This window comes from Dermacentor albipictus, chromosome 6, assembly GCF_038994185.2.
Source record: "Dermacentor albipictus isolate Rhodes 1998 colony chromosome 6, USDA_Dalb.pri_finalv2, whole genome shotgun sequence".
Taxonomy (NCBI): Eukaryota; Metazoa; Arthropoda; class Arachnida; order Ixodida; family Ixodidae; genus Dermacentor; species Dermacentor albipictus.
Genome location: NC_091826.1, coordinates 138,695,177 through 138,713,188, shown reverse-complemented (window position 1 = coordinate 138,713,188; position 18,012 = coordinate 138,695,177). Strand labels below are relative to the sequence as shown.

The 18,012-nt window shown below is 44.6% G+C and overlaps 1 protein-coding gene across 6 annotated transcripts in view; it reads right to left on the bottom strand.

Moving 5' to 3' along the window:
• Window positions 1-11,953, bottom strand: part of LOC135896103 (inactive histone-lysine N-methyltransferase 2E-like) — a 458,065-nt gene extending 446,112 nt beyond the window's left edge. For 2 of the 6 annotated variants that reach the window (XM_070541357.1, XM_070541360.1), the window contains exon 1: window positions 11,410-11,952. The gene's annotated coding sequence lies outside the window, so the exon portion shown is untranslated. Of the gene's footprint in view, window positions 1-11,409 lie in introns of all 6 variants that reach the window. The other 4 variants (XR_010562591.2, XM_070541359.1, XM_070541358.1 and 1 more) reach the window with 4 other exon arrangements.
• Window positions 11,954-18,012: the final 6,059 nt, after the last annotated feature.

Sequence of the window (18,012 nt, the reverse complement as noted above, 5' to 3'; positions counted from 1 at the left end):
TGGGACGCTTTCTGTCTACCAGACGAGTAAAACCAACAATGGTCGCTCACCACCATCACTGTGGAGACTCGACGGATTGCAACGCGCTCGCTTGAGCGCCACCTCTCCGGAAATTCTTCGTTTTGCCAGTGTAGGATACCAAGCATATGCATATGGTTCTCTGTGGACCAAGCATCTCCCGTTTTTTTCGACATCTCTTCAGTAGCCACATCAGGTGCCCAATGTAGGCATTTGATTGTGGCCAACATGCTTTCCTATGCGGTTTTTTAATTTTGGTGCCCCACACCATAAAAGAAAAAAAAGACACTGTTGCAGCGGAGCGAATTGTCTCATGGTGAAAGTTCAATTTTGGTACTTCTTCTTTTGCGGAAAGTAATGTGCCACGGGAGGCTTCAGTTGCTGGATACTCTTATTATATTATTGCGACAGCAATTATATGGACACTCCAGGCGCATTCCTGCTGTCGCCCTCATGTTCCGTATAAAGTCCAAGGGCGATAACATCGTGACCATGCGCCGCATACTGCATGTGCAACTGAAAGTGGGGAGGGGGGGGGGGGGCAGGGCGGAGGTTAAAAAAAATTTAATAATGGGGTTTTATGTGCCAAAACCACTTTCTGATTATGAGGCACGCTGTAGTGGAGGACTCCGGAAATTTCGACCACCTGGGCTTCTTTAACGTGCACCTAAATTTAAGTACACGGATGTTTTCGCATTTCACCCCCATCGAAATGTGGCCGCCATGGCCTGGATTCAATCCCGCGACCTCGTGCTCAGCAGCCCAACACCATAGCCACTGAGCAACCACGGCGGGTGGGAGGTTGCATGGGTGAGCCGAAGATGGTGGCTCAGTCTTGTGTGTGCAAGGGAGAAAAGTGGTGAGGAAGCGCACCGTCTTCCGTCACAAGCGATTATCAGGGAGAGTGGAGGGAGGGTTGGGGGGGCTTAGGATTCGGTGATCTGTGAATCTGATTTCCCAACATGTTTATTTGCCTTGTTTGACGCATCATATATAGTTACTTTTCCTTAGATACGTAGATCTATCGGAGACTTTTACGCATATTAAATTTTCTTTGTGCAAGGTTTTGTGTATACATGCAGTGAACTTTGTTTCCAGTGACACTCATTTGCCTTTTATCAAGCTGTATCTTCGCATTTGTACGTTCCATTGTATCTTCACATTTCTAATGAATGTGGGCGAGTCAAATGAAAGTGACACAACCCACCCCGCCCAATAATGGTTCAGTTCATTTATCTGTGAAGCATGCGCATAGCAACCAGGCATCTCTCATTTATAAAAATTTGAACAGCATGGTGTCGTGAGGTTTTTGACATCTAAAGGTGTTTCCGAAAAAATTAGTAGCTGTATGGCTGCCTTTTATTTTACGTTGAACATTGCATTTCATTGGCCACTGTGAAGGGTTGGAGCAAACGGTCCAAAAACAGATGTGAAATTTGCAAAGACAGTCCAAGACTGGCCAAAGCCACCGTGCAATCATCCCCAACACAATTGCAAAGGTGCATGAGCTGATTAGACAAGAAAGGAGGATAAACACTGATGAACTGGCAGAGCGTGTGAACGTCAGTCACGGTTCGGTTCACACCATAATTCATGAACATTTTGGTTATCGGCTATTGTGTGCGAAATGGATGCCCAACATTTTGAACCACCACCACAAGACGGAGTTCGGTGCTGCCTTGGTTCATCTGATCCCGTATCACAATGAGGGTGACTAGTTCTTGTCTGCAATTGTGACTGGGCGACGAATCATGGTGCCATTACTACAAGCCTGAAATATGATGGCAAAGCTTACAGTAGAAACATTCGTATTCAGCACCCCAAAGAAAGCAAAGGCCGTCATTTCCACCAAAAAAGTGCTGTTTAGTTTTTATATTTTTCGATCGCCAGTGGCCATTACTGATCGAATTTGCTAAACCTGGAGACTATCAGAGTTGACAGTTGGGCTAGTTGGTCGTCCATATTTGAAGTAGTAGCTTAGCGCAAATAAAACCACAAACACACTATCAATTGTTTCCGGTATTATGAAACGCCAGATTGGCTGCGTGTCACAATCAAGAACAAACAATGAGGAAAATTGATGAATGGGGTCATCTTGCTCCACGACAATGCCCGTCCCCACGTCGCTTATGTGGTTAATGCAAAACTGGCAAAGTTTAATTGGGAAAAGCTGCAACATCCGCCATACAGTCCAGACCTGTCGCCTTGGGACTTCCAAATTTTGGGGCAATTGAAAAAACAGCTCAAGGGAACCTGATTCGTGTCAGACGATGATGTGAAAGAGTCAGACTTTTTGAAGCAGCAACCAAAGCAGCTTTCTGAGTCAGGAATTACATGACTCAGTGAATGGGACAAATGTCTAAATGCTCATGAAGACTACTTTTAAATAAAGTACCCCGTTTCTCATATATTCGCATTGGCTCACTTTCATTTGCCTCATCCTCATATTTTTCACAACTTCTGCTTTCTATATATTCTCTCTGTTGAGACTATAATTTCAGTGCAATTACTCACAATACACAACAGGTCACAGCAGCTCCTGCGCAATACATCGGAACAAAGGACAGCGTCACCAATATTTTGCCCTGGCCGTTGCATATGTACAAAAATGTAAAGGTTCTTGAATGACAAAGTTTCATTAAAATATTTTTCCTCAACTTATTCATTTCATGGCCTTTACATTTTTCATATCAGCAGCATGCACTGCTTTGCTGGTTTCGAACTGATATAGCTCATAAGTTCGTGTGATATTTTCATTATTAAAGAGACAACAAAACATGCAAGCATTGACACCAGTTATTTCAGGAGCAATTTTTGAGACATACGAGAATATTCTGTTATAAAACATTACATATTTTACTTGTCCTGATAGTGTGTAGCCTTCAAGAATTCGTTTGCAGCATCTTTGGCAATGGCAACGTAGTTATTCATGTATTTGATCCCTCGACAAATTCTATGGGGAGGAGGCCGAGCAGCACCGTGAGCCCTCCCCCCGCATGAAATTTCTGGCTACGCCACTGGTTCTCACTGCTAAGTTTGCGTTGAAGCAATAGACAACACAAAGGTCACTTTGCTCGCTGCTGCTTCCCCGATTCCCCATGGCAACATTTTGATAGCGAGCGTCTGCGGTCATCGAGTGTGATGTGTTCATCTTTGCCAGTCCACGCTGACACCATGCTTGTTAAATCAGTAAGCAAATGTTGACAAGGGGATATTTTACTCCAGCGGCTGCTGCGTTTGACGCTGCCACACGAGCCCTGTCTTGAATACCATCTGCAATGCGGACAGTGTACGCGTCAAGGTGCATCAAGGACCGATAGTTCCTGTGTGCTATAGCACCCATATGCTTGCATGTCAACCACGTCCGCAACGTGAAACATCACTAACCTTTGTACACGGGCGATATGCGCCACAGGCCTCCAGGGCCACGATTTTGTAGTGATGCCTTTCTCAATGCTAATGCCTTTTGGCACTTTTCACATTCTTTAGAGGCCACCTTCGATGCTCCACCCGGTGTGAAGCGTCTCTTGACCACTTACGAATGCAAAAAGCACCAAAAGGCATAAGCGTTAGGAAAGGCATTGCTACAAAATCATGGTCAAGTAAAGTGCCTACAGGATCGGTAGCGGTGGCGGTCAATCCGAACGTTCCTCTTAACTGAAAAGTATGTCTGAGGTGGTTCACCTTAGCGGATATTTTTTTGGCATTGAGCCTATGGAAAACCAAACAAACGTTTCCATGTTGTTCGTTATATGCAACAATTCTCTCATCTTAATGGGAGTTCACTGTAGTATGTCAACATTGCTGGCTTGTGCAAACAAGGGAATTAGCCTCCCTTTTCTTTGTTTTTCAGGCACATTGCGAGACACTCATTTTATGATCCGATACACGGGCAGAGAGTATTCATTTTTCCAGGGGGGGGGCGACCAGTTTCCCGAATCCATATTTCTTGTACTAGAAGAAACTTCGTGTGACCTCAAAAAATTGAGCGCTGAAATGATGGTGTTATATGAGTACCTATATACAAGACCTTATAGTAGGAGACAGTACAATTTCACATTCTGAGTTCTGAGGCTATCACTAATACTGCTTCGCCTTACCGGCAGAATCGCAGCCTCTCTCTCTTTCTTTTTCTATGAGTCCGAGTATAAGCGCTGCTGAGCATGATTTCCGTTGATTCTGGTTTTGAGTGAATCCTACTTGGCCTAATTTCGGTTGCTGAGTGAATCATGCAGTGTTCCCCAACTATCATGCACTAAGACTTACTTAAGAAAGAGCAGTTGCGCTGCTCGAAGAAAACCTAGTGCATATTGTTTCCAGTACAGTGGAGTAGGTGCCAGTAATTATTTCAATACCGAGATTTAATTCGGTAATTGCAATTAATTATCTAATTCGAGTAGTACTATCCCAATTTTCAAAGTGTCAATGAGGCATTTGTAGGCACCCAAAATGACATCTAACTGCGATGTTTACAGCGACGTAATAATTGCGTAAAATTTTTTTCCAACTTGCAAAGAAACCTCACGAAGTATGAAAAATACCATGTAAGTGAACTCTCACCAACATCATAACCTGCGCCCTCAATAAGCTGATTGAAAGCAACTGCAGCACCTATCGCAAACACAAAGAGACAGCACGACACCTTGATAATGGTACGGAAGGAGCGCCAACAGCAGATTTCGCGGCTTTGCCGCTATTAGTTCCTCTAATTTGTACATCACACTTATTATCCATCTCTCAAGGCCGACTGATCACATTGATGATAAAAGCCCCTTGTTAATGCGGCCAAAGCACCGCTCTGTCCATGCACAAAATGTGAAAAGCGATGTCATTATCATCATCAGCTTGGCTACATACACTGCAGGGCAAAGGCCTCTCTTACACTTTTCCAACTACCCCTGACAAGTGCTAATCGTGGCCATGTTGTCCTTGTAAACTTCTTAATCTCATCTACCCACCTGACTTTCTGCCGCCCCCTGCTACACTTCCCTTCTCTTGGAATCCAGTCCATAACCTTTAATGACCATCAGTTAGCCTCCTCATTACATGCCCTGTCCATGCCCATTTCTTTTTCTTGATTTCAACTAAGATGTCACTAACTCGCATTTGTTCCGTCACCCAATCTGCTCTCTCTTCATCCCCTTAATGTTGCACACATCATTCTTCTTTCCAAAGCTCGTTGTGTCGTCCTCAATTTAAGTAGAACCCTTTTCGTAAGCCTCCAGGTTTCTGCCCCAGAAACGAGTACTGGTAAGACACAGCTGTTATACACTTTTCTCTTGAGGGATAATGGCAACCTGCTGTTCATGATCTGAGAATGCCTGCCAAACGCACCCCAGCCTATTCTTATTCTTCTGATTATTTCCGTCTCATGATCCGGATCAGCAGTCACTACCTGCCCTAAGTAGATGTATTCCCTTACGACTTCCAGTGCCTCGCTGCCTATTGTAAACTGCTGTTCTCTTCCGAGACTGTTAAACATTACTTTAGTTTTCTGCAGATTAATTTTTAGACCCACCCTTCTGCTTTGCCTGTACAGGTCAGTGAGCATGCATTGCGATATGTCCCCTGAGTTACTAAGCAAGGCAATATCATCAGCGAATCTCAAGTTACTAAGGTATTCTCCATTAACATTTATCCCTATTTCTTCCCAATCCAGGTCTCTGAATACCTCCTGTAAACACGCTGTGAATAGCATTGGAGAGATCGTATCTCCCTGCCTGATGCCTTTCTTTATTGGGATTTTGTTGCTTTCTTTATGGAGGGCTACGGTGGCTGTGGAGCCACAATAGATATCTTTCAGTATTTTTACATACGGCTCGTCTACGCCCCGATTCCGTAATGCCTGCATGACTGCTGAGGTTTCGACTTAATCAAATGATTTCTCGTAATCAATGAAAGCTATATATAAGGGTTGGTTATACTCTGCACATTTCTCTATCGCATGATTGATAGTGTGAATATGATCTATTGTTGAGTAGCCTTTACGAATTAGTAAATTTAGTAAATAGTTTGTAAGCAATGGACAGTAAGCTGATTTTTCAAGTCTTTGATGTCCCCTTTCTTATGGATTAAGATTATGTTGGCATTCTTCCAAGATTCCAGTACGCTCAAGGTCATAAGGCATTGCGTATACAGGGTGGCCAGTTTTTCTAGAACCATCTGCCCACCATCCTCCAACAAATCTGCTGTTACCTGATCTACCCCAGCTGCCTTCCCCCTTTGCATAGCTCCCAAGGCTTTCTTTACTTCTTCCGGCATTACTTGTGGGATGTCAAATTCATCTATACTATTCCCTCTTCGATTATCATCGTGGGTGCCACTGGTACTGCATAACTCTCTATAGAACTCCTCAGCCACTTGAACTATCTTATCTATATTAGTAATGACATTGCCAGCTTTGTATCTTAACGCATACATTTGATTCTTGTCTATTCCTAGTTTCTTCTTCACTGCTTTTAGGCTTCCTCTATTCCTGAGAGCATGCTCAATTCTATCCATATTGTACTTCCTTATGTCAGCTATCTTACACTTACTGATTAACTTGGAAAGATCTGCCAGTTCTATTCTAGCTGTCGGGTTGGAGGCTTTCATACGTTGGCGTTTCTTAATCAATCTTTCGTCTTCTGCGTTAGCTTACCGGTATCCTGTCTAACGAAGTTACCACCGACTTCTATTGCACAATCCTTAATGATGCCCATAATTCACTGCTTCAACACTGAGGTCCTCTTCCCGAGTCAAAGCCGAATACCTGTTCTGTAGCTTGATCCAGAATTCCTCTATTTTCCCTCTTACCGCTAACTCACTGATCAGCTTCTTATGTACCAGTTTCCTCCATTCCCTCCTCAAGCCTAGGCTAATTCGAGATCTTATCATCCTATGGTCACTGCAGCGCACCTTGCCAAAAAGCAATGTAATAGGCAAAGAATGTTTCAAAATCCCGACTTTGCTCGCACTGCATCAAAAGAGTGCGCGCAAAGTTATATTTTGCACCAGAAACTTGCTTCGTACCAAAGCCCAAATAAAGCGAGCATTTTATTTTTCATGAAAGCCTACACATGGTGCAAAAGCAGGTTCATGTCAAAAAATAAAAAGCGAAACAAACAGACCAGGAAGCGACTACTCATAGAGAAATGGCGAAACAGGGGGGGCTCAGTCCCCCCTCTCCCCGGGCACCTAGATCGTAGTCGGCGCCTACGATCTGATATTCCCTCAAAAAGAGGCACTGTCGGGTTTTGCTTGAGCAGTGTATCGTTAATGGGGAATAAGTCTAAAACTGAGGCACTGTTTCCGTCGATGCACTTTGGCAGTTTTACAAATAGGTTAAAGCATGGCAATGTTGACTATGTCAACATTGCAGTTAACATCGCAGTTGACAATGACAACAGCAGTTGATGTCAACAAGTGGTTCAGGGGAAACAAAGTGCATCAGGTAACTCATCTGCCCAGCTGGCATGCGAACGTAGAAATCTCCGACTGACAATAAATTGCTTTTACCATTTCTACGTACACACAAGAATTCATTAGGTCCCTGAAAGAAAACGCTTGTTGAACTTGGTGGGTGATAAGATGTCCCAACCAGAAGGTGGAAATCCTCTAAAAGAAATTGTACTATGCCACATTCTACATACGCGATATCTGGTAACCTCGTCACAGTCGCAGATTTGTGAAACGTAACTGCTACAGCACCGCCACAGGAGCCCCTATCTTTCCTTTAAATTCTGTACTCAACTGGTGCAATTTCCGAGTCGTTAATGTCACAGGGTTTTGAGTAATCACAATAGTTTCAAGGTCTGTCAATTTGTTGACATTATTGCTGTGGGTATTTATGTTCACACAACAAAGTTTTCTTTCGTTGCAACTTCCTTGTCATTTTGGCTGTGCACACACCTTTCTGTGTTTATGAAGAGGGACAATGTTATTTTCAGCAGTGTTTCATTCAAATAATTCATTGTCAATTTTGACTTTATTGTGAACCAGCCTCTTTTTTGCCCTTACGTCTCCCGTCGGCAGTGTTATCCCAAAGGTGTTTCCTAAGCTGCCTGGTTGCAGCTGAAAAATCTTCAGGAATCAATACACTGATTCCTTTGAGCTGAAAGCTATCTTTTAGCACCATAATTTTTTCGCGATGATTGAACTATTTCAGTATCAAAAGTCACAGTCTATTCGATTTCCTCGTTCCCAATATGTGAATTCTTTTGACAGATAGCACTTGCAAGCCCAGTTTGTTCCAAACTAGATGGTCAACCATGCTCTCTGTGAAAGATTCAGGCCTTTCCCAAACATTTTCAGGACTACCAAATATGATTAGATTATTTCTTAATAAACTGAAAATGAGACATCCACCCATAGTAGCAATTGCTTCAAAGGAAACATACGCGTTCCTCGAAAGAAAAGCCTCGTAGCTGAAGAAAAATTCGTTCTAGTCCGGGACTCGAACCCAGGACCACCGCCTTTCCGGGGCAGCCGCTCTACCATCTCGGCTAACGAGGCGGCTAGAAGATGGCAGGGCAAAGTCAAATTTATCGACAACTCGAAGCAAAGGCAAGAGTTTGGCGTAATAGTTCTGCGGAAGCCCACAAGGTGGAGAGAAGTAATTAATAAATGGAAAATAAGACATCCACCCAATCGTAGCAATTGCTACGAAGAAAACCCATACAGGTTCCTTGAAAGAAAAGCCTCGCAGTTGAAGAAAAATTTTGTACTTCGTATTTGGTAAAGTTGGGTATTATTTCTTCTGCCTCGGTCCTCGAGGTCAACTAAACTTCTTTCTATATAGGTCATTTTTTCACGAACTTCTTTCACCACAGCCAGAGGCGCCCTTGAGTTTTCTCTCTATTGTGTAAAATATTTGCTGCATGCTTTTTTGACCGTCAAGTAGCTGTAGTAAAACCGGTACAGCATTCGGACCAGGATTAGACTATGTCTCCACAAAGCATAAGCAAGGATAGTACAATGTTTCAAATGCACGTCAGAAAGCAGCAAACATAGTTGGGGGATGTCAGCTGGATCAAAAATCGGTTGCTAGAGTTGATGGTTGAATACGTCACTAACCTGCATGAAAAACGCAAGGGGGTTTGTCATGACATTGACAGATGGTCAGCTGACATGCCTACTAAAGTGTTGATGGCTCGCTGGTCTTCTTATGTAGGCCGAGGTAGAGGAGGACTACGACATCCAGTCAAGTGATCCAGACAGTGACATGGTTCGCTCACATCAGCGTGCATGCTCCGAAGTGCAGCTCCATTGCACAGGCTCCCGGGGATGGCTTTGGCGTGACTATGTGCGACATAGTCACACTCATCAACGTTCCCCCATAGAGTATCATATAACGCCTCCGACCTTGTAACAACCACCACTGCTGCTACCTTGCCAACTCAAGCAAACTTCGCATCATGCAGACTCGAACACAGCAATGTATCCGCACTTTTAATGAATGGGCTTCCAAATTGTCACTTTACGCTTCATATTATGGCTCCATGAACAGCAGCCAATGTCTAAGGCCATATTTTTGTGTACTGCACGCAGTGGAAACGATTGCAGGAGCCTGAAACACATCATGGTCACAATATTTTGGATATCACCTATCACTTTCTGGGGCGTGAAACCTTGCAAAAGAATAGCATTCGAGATGACTTTGTTATTCAGGAGAAGCTGTAGCGCCTCTCCTTCTCAAAAAGAAAAAAAGAGGAGTTGCGAAGCAAGCATCAAGAAGAAAAAAAAAAAAAGCCCCAGCGTACTTTATAAATGAAGCCATGTACAGAGAGCACAGGGCTCTGTAAGTTCACCTCTGCGGCTGTTGACGAGCTTACTTCTGGCTCGTCAGCAGCGCGTTTCATTTATTTAACACGCAGATAAGCTAGCATCATGCATGCGCGCTAGAATCTCGGGACCCACCCTGGGGTACGAGCAAGCCGCGAGGTACCACAGAGCCATTTATCCCTCGAGATAACACAGCATCAACGCAAGCGGACACCGATCAGACTGAAAGTGAAACCAACAACGCGAGCGTGGAAAGGCGCAGCGACGAATCGAACAGGCGGTAACAGACATAAGCCGGCTTTAAGGGGGGGGGGGGGGGGGCGTCCACACGTAAAGGGGGCAGCCGCTGTTCGGAACACAATGGCGGCTATCCCCTCAGGATGGGCCGGGCTCACAGAGGGGGCCAGACTGCCGTCAAGCCCGCCGCCACGGAAAATGACCACACGGATGCGAAATGTGGGCAGCGCTTAGAAATGCACCATTAGAACAGAATGCAATTTGCGTGAAACGCTTTTTTTTTTGTTTCCCGCAGCGCGCCCTTGTCGCACGCACTGGCGCCGTGTGTGAAGCGGCTGCCCGAAACGAGCAGACGACAGTAATTGCAGCAACAGTGGAGAGATGGCGCCACAGACATTCCCACGCTTCAACTTTTTTGGGCCTCGGTTAGCGTTTCCGGGAACAAGCGAGCGAAAGAGCTGGGTTCGTGTCGCGGAAGGCAATATCACCCATTAAAGGTTTGCAACTAACAGGTGACGTAGGTCGAATAGAACCCAAGCGGTGACATTGTGGTAAGACAGTGGAGACCCGTGGCCGCAGATGCGCGAGTGAATGTAGGCACGCAGCAACAGTAGTGTTTACTATGCATACAACGATAACGCAGCTGCTACCATGGATCCCGTAATGACGCGACAACAATGGCGGTCACAGTGCAAAGAGTGTCTATCCCGACTATGTAGCAAGCGCTCAAGACTTTTCTCCTGCCAGCAGAAAGACTCGCGAAAAAACGATGTCTACGAAGTACGTCTCAGCTGCTTACACACCGCGGCTCCCTTTTGCAGCCTAGTGGGAAAGCGTTTCCGAAAGCTACAGGAGTACAAATGGTAACGTCTACGAACATACTCTGAACAGGTGCTGCTGGATGTGGCGAACATGCACGCCGAAACGCATATTACATGATAAGTCAATGTGAAAAAGTGCATTCCAACGTTCGTCTCGACAGCATGATGCGATCTCTGCAGTGTGCTGCATTTGGCCCCTTAAGCCTAAGACATAGAGAAACACGAATCGCAAGGCCGTCGACTGCGCTGTCTTTCAAGCAGGTTCACGGGTGTGTCAGACGTTGTCAGACGTGCTCACGCAGTGTGTAATCGCAAGTGAAACTGCTTTCATGACAGCACAGCATAGGCACTTGTGCATGGAACCATCACCTAATTTAGCGCTGTCGCTACAACCAGCAGAGCAATTCAGACACTCAAGGACGCCAACAGACAACTGAAAAATGAATCTAAACGTGCAGCATAGGCAGAACTATCTCCATTCGTCAATGCTTGACATTTTCGCTTGAGCTAAATGGTTGTAGCAAGCGAAGCGTCAAGGCTCAAAACGCAGGCATGGTACAAGTCTGCTCACCTGAGCTCTGAAGAGCCGCAGCCTACGGTCGAGCATGCATGCCTTGTGCACGAAGTTGTGAGTAAATATCGCTCCCTCAGACGCAATCGGCTGTTCTTTTGATTAGCGAGCGCCCACTCAGCTACACCACCGATGCTTACGACTTGCTCGCCGAGCCGAATCACTTGAATCGTCTCCGGATGTCTTCTTTTGCTGAAAAATTACGAACGCACACTTCCAAAGTCACGCACCTAGGAACACTCTAGCGCTCCAAGCTCTCCAGGCACTTGGGAGAAACACATTCAAATGCTCGTACTGCACAAATGGCGGCCATTCTGTGTTTAACTGCGCGGGGCCCCCTTATCTACTTGCAAGGACGCTGCGCTGCCTAACACGTACATCTATACGGCTTGTTATATTGCAGTAGTTACGTTAAATGTAGTGCAATAGAAATAAGATAACTTTTGTATCTATGTGCACACTTTTCTTAAAACAAGAACGAAAGTAACGATACATAAATATTCAGTTTCGATGTCCGTAACACAGAGTGTTCTAGAATGTGGTTGAGTGGGGCGAGTGGCTGGGGTGGCGCATGCTTTGTGCACGCGACGACGAAAAATACTTTGGCGGCGCTGCGATCGAACTGGATTGGGCCTCAACAAAGTCGCGCCGTTGGAAACTGCTGGTGATCCTTCTCAGAAGGGTCATTCGTACTACTTCGTGCGCTGGTATATGCGTTCAGACAATTCAAACTGCGTTTATAATTAAATATGACTTGTATTCATGCCTTAGGAATAGGTGCCTTTCTTGGTTTCTTTGTTTCGTTTTTTTTTTAAGTGCCGCTCTGTGATTGCGCGTGCATTGCAACCGCAGTGCCGGCTTTCATTCTACTATGTTATCGACAGTTCCCTTTGGAGAACAATTATTTTTCTTGTTCTTCAAGCAGTATGCACCTCTCGTGTGCATTTTTGTGCATATAGTTTTCCATCAGTAGCTCGTGCGAGACGGAAAGACATATGTAAACTTCCTCCTTGCCGCTTCAAACAAATAAAACTTATGTGCCCCATCCGGCACGCTAGCTGTACTCAGATTTACAGGAAAAGAAGAAAAAACTGCAGTGCAACATTCTGTTCATGTTTCCGTCTTCCTCGCATAACAGAATGCGGAGTAATTAGTACGGGTTCTTTTATTGCGGTCGGACCTCAGGTGCTGAAAATAGTTTTAGGAAGCCATTATATATGGTATTCGTTGGTTCGTAAGCCGCGTAAAATTTTTGCCCAGCTCCATGCTTTTAACAAAAAGGAAAAAAGCGGCGCCTAATAGCGGATATGGCGTTGCGCTGCTAAACTCGAGCTCACAATTGGTTCAAACCAGCCTGTCGCGAAATTCTATTGGAATGAAATGAAATAAAACACTCGTACTTCTGTTAAGGTGCACGTTAAAGAACCCCAAGTGGTGAGAACTGAAGGGTGGCTGTCTCATAATCATGTCGCCAGACCTAACACGCCCGAACTTGTTCAATTAAAAAAAAAATTACCGATGATTACGTTACTTCCTAATGCGAAATTTGAGCGCAGCAAATAAGCTGTTTCACCTTTTCGATAGATTGAGGCAAAGAAATCGAGCAACACATGTATGCGCTATCACATAATTTTTTTTTTATTTTTCACACGTATTCCTTTAACAAAGACTCCACTAACAGTTCTTGACAGTCATGAAGGAAGCTTTGTGGTCGGAGAAATAGACTGATATATGTTCGACTTGGTACACCAATGCTTGATTCTCAAAGACGAGATCTATACAAGTGCCTCGCGAGGTTGTCACAGCCGTGGGACGCGTTACGAGCGAGAGGAACGGGATGTTCTCCCGCATAAGTGTTAGGAAATTGCTGTTTGTCTTTATGTCAACATTAAAGTCCCCCACTACTAACATCGGTGTGGATCGATGGACGGTTAATGCGAGTTGCAGGAAGTGCACGACGTCTTTCGTGAGTGCGGTAGCGGACTCACGAAAGCGGTATCAGTCGGTCGCTGCTAGCGCTGGGGGGATGAAAGGGGGGCGGAGCTGGTTACGAGGCCGACGACAACGCCGACGACGACGCGAAACCCAGGAACGGACGCCAAAGAGCCATTTGTGTAGCCAGCCCTCCTCCACAGTCTCTCCTCCTCCCTTCCATCATCCTCCCTCGCCCGGAGAGCCGACAGCGCGCATGCGCGGCGGCGGAGCAGATTCGTCGGCGAGCTGGTTACGAGGCCGACGACGACGACGACGCGAAACCCAGGAACGGACGCCAAAGAGCTGCGCTCTAAAATAGAAGGTAGCTGCGTCCTTCGGCTTTCTTCTAGGGGTGTAAACGAAAGAAATTATTCTCGAGTTTGCTTTCTGAGAAAAACATGTTGCGCTTATCTCATATTCCGTGCCTAAATGTAATGCCGTTCCCAAACATACGTCCGCTCAACTGAACAGCTTCTGCGTTAAATACGGCTGCTTTCATTGATCCGGTGCAGCATTACAAGGAAAACAATTAAGCAATTAAAGGAACGGTATGCCTCACATATATATATACACGTAGATATATTTGTAGATTTGCTGCGTTCGTTGAAGATAAATGTGGTACCACACCGGGCACCCAGTTTTAATGGGTTCCATATATGGTGAGACTGTCAGAAAAATGGTTTCCTTGCCAGAATCAAGTTGGCATGCAGATTTCCAGGCTGCCCCAAAACATATTGAATGACAGAAAGGCAGATGCCATATTAACAGCCGTGCTCTCTCTCGGGAACAAGTGCGCCTCTGCGCAATCGACAGCCACGACGCTCCAGCAGCACAATCATTCGGAATAAGAGTCCTCACTTGCTTCGACCCTTCCCCTTCGAATGCTGTTAAGCGTTACATTTGAACGGAAACGGTTATTAGATCTTTTTTTTAATAGTGAATTTTGAAGTCAAATACGATTTGAATAGCAAATACCATTCGAATAGACTGCATGTTTCTACTTCGCCTGCTGGCAGGTTGAAGGAGATCGCCAGACAAGCCACGGAGCTCACATTGGTAAAAACATTCCGGTCTCCCCGATTCAATCTGAGCACATAAGCAATATCTTTTCCATAACACTGTCGTTCACATTAACGTCCAATAATTACCTTGCTTCCTTTTCTCGGAAAGTAGATTGGTTCACCTGCAGGACTGTAGCTTTTAAAAGAAACACGCTTATTCCGGTCGGGAGTTTTCACTTTTTAAATGAGCGCGCTTATAATATTTGACAATTTTTCTCTTACATATATGTCGTGGATACATATGCTTGCGTATTCTTAGATTTACCTAGAAGTGCATTGGTCACTGCATCTCTTCGTGCCATGCAGTCAATAAACTTAATTTATTCCACTATAATATTGTTTTCTGTCATCATTGTCGATATTCAATCATCGTTGCCGATATTCTACCAACAAGAAACGCGCGTAAAATGACACGATATCAATAAAATTTTCTTACGTAGCTTCATGTTGCAGATAGGCAACTTCTGTGGCAAAAATTACGTGTTACTTTTAGGAAACAATATTAAAAATAGCAGTTTCCCTGCCTACAACTACAAGCAAGTAAAAGCATCCATACATTTGCTGCATCTGCGAGAAAAACTGGGCGTCCTCCAGCGTCCGCGCTCTCGCTAGCAGACGACGCGTCAGAAAACGACAGCAAAATTGAAGACGTCGTCTTGCATGCCTGAAATATATATATATATACGTGGCAAAAAGGTGTCAGTATAAATGTGAAGTTCGAATAAAGCACCATTATTAATTCTGAGAAATGTGCGTCAGCTTTTAACGACTATACTTCACCTCAGTTTTCTCCAACACTAATGACGTTCCCATTGAACCAATACCACCACTTTCATTAAAATTAATGCCCTACATCAGGATCAACCCTGATGGCATATGTAGCCTCATTAATTCACTGAAACTAACCACCTCATCTGGGTGTGATGACATTAACGCCAAAATACTTGTTAACGCCAGTAACATTTCTAGCCAGGTACTACACCTAATATTTACGCAATCCTTAAAGACAGTGAACTTGCCCGACGGCTGGAAAAAGGCCCATATCGTACCAATCTTTAAGACTGCAGCGACCGCTCCAGTGCTATAAATTATCGCCTAATTTCTCTGACCAGCATTCCTTACAAACTACTAGAACATATATAATCTCATCCAACCTAATGGCTCACCTGGAATCTATCAACTTCTTTTACCCTCACCAGCAAGGCTTCAGAAAGCTATTTTCACGCGAGACCCAACTCGCCGATTTCACCCATGACTTTCTGTAATTCATGGACCTTCATTGCAGATTGATGCCATTCTCTTGGATTACTCGAAAGCATTGGACCGCGTTTCCCACAATCACCTACATCAAAAACTCGCATCTATCGGAATCCCAAATAGCTTGCCTACCTGGCTTGAACGCTATTTAAAAGGGCGTACACAGATAGCTTACCTCTGCAAATAACCGTAATTCGTCCCTTAGCAGCGTAACATTGGGTGTGGCGCTGGTTTATCGCCTCTACTTTTCCTCATTTACATTATTACTTGCTAACAATAAGAATAAATTACTTCTTTTCGCGGATGACTGTGTCCTATACTCCCCTATTAAAGGCTCGAATGACATCACCGCACTACAACAGGATCTCGATTCCAATGAAACTTATAAATTCAGCTCCTATCATCATGTCTATACCTCGGCGTTAACATGACATCGACACTATCATGATCAACTCATATTAACACCATCTGTTCTAATGCTTCACGTGCCTTTGGATATTCAAAACGTAACATGAAAGCCGCATCACCAGAAATAAAAAAGCTAGCATATCTAACATTCGAACGTCCGCACTTAGAATATATATGCATCATCTATCTGGCACCCTTCCGAATCATATCTTACCTGTGGCGTGGAAGCAATACAAAATCGCGCTGCTCGGTTTATAACTTCCAATTACTCTCGTGAAACCAGCATAACCGCAATAAAACGTACACTTGAACTACCATCGCTTAATTTCTTCCCGCTGGATCATCTCTCGTCTCTGCTTGCTTCACACCTTTTATTACCATCCACACTCCATGCATTCTCTGTTAAATCCACCCAAGGAGGTTAATATAACCTCCTTGAATCCACCCAAGGAGGATATATAGAATTCTATATATCCTCCTTGAATCCACAATTACGTACTTCTCGTTTAAGCCACAGTCGGCACACATTAACACCCGATCATCTGTCATGAGCACTTCATTCTTCCCTGAAGCAATAACCCATCGGAACAGTCTGCCAGAAGATATCGTGTCATGCACTGACCGTAAAACGTTCCGCGAAATGTTAAATAACCACACCGGTTAATTACCGTTACCCACCCTTACTCCAACACGATGTTCCCCCTTTTCACAATTGTTCATGGCTTGTTTTTGTTTGTTGTTGTTTTTTAATGCTCTTTACATATGTTCTAACATTCTCACAAGGATTAAAGCCATCCCTTATGTAATGCTTCCGGGTCCTTAAGGTGAAAATAAATGAAATAAGAGAGTACGTGTGCAATCGGTCTTAGCGCCCGCAGCGAAACTTCGATTATACCGCGTAGCGCGTCTCCGCCTCAATGGATGGATGAATGGATGGAATGTAGGAGCGTCCCCTTTGGAACGGGGCGATGGCAGTTGCCACCATGCTCAGATTTTTATTTTGCCTTTTATTTTTATCTGTGTTGTGTGTTATTGAATTTCTCGATTTTCTTTAAATACGTCTTCCTCCCTTTTAACCTTATGTCACCTCTCTGTTTTTGAGCCACCAATCCTCCAATCGCCTTTTGCTAATTTCCACCGCACATTTATTTACATGACTATCATTATCTCTGAACCCTAGGGCCTCAGGAAGGGTGACTGTGGCCGCATCGACATCGGGATTGATACTATCACATTTTAGTATGAGGTGTTCCATTGTCTCTACATATTTACCACACACAGTACATGTGTCTTTTTCTTCGTTAAATTTCTTTTTATAGCTCCGCGTTCTAAGACATCCTGATGTAGCTTCAAAGAGTAGGGCACTGCCTCTTGAGTTATCATAAAACGCTTCCTTCCTGATCTGCTGTTTCCAGTATCGATATAGTTCTACACTATGCTTCTTTTCATCTGTTTCATCAATTCAGTTCGCTCGCAGCGCCCTCGCAAAATTTTTCCACACTCGGCGCCTCAGCGGGGAAGCGCCGCTCAGCCCACTCGACCATTGCACACTTTGCACTGACCATAGTATTTGTTTAGATGGTGGTGGTGGTGATGTTGAAGCAGGCGGGGTTAGCCTGGCATACATAGCCGGCAATTGTCCCGCCTGATCCTCCTTCGAGTTGAGATCAGGGGTGTGTCACCAGCTGTCGATGAGCCCCGTGTCTTGCAGGAAGGCTATCAGCAGTCGTTGCGCTCTCTTCCTGAATGCCGTGGGCCCTCCGGGGAAAACAACGTCCTCAAACGTCCTGTGCGTGAGACCGCTTTTTTGTAGCTTGTCGACCATCGCTTTTCTTTCTGTGTCAAACTGCTGGCATAGCCAAATGAAATGTTCGATGTCGCCAATGTCACCACAGAAAACACA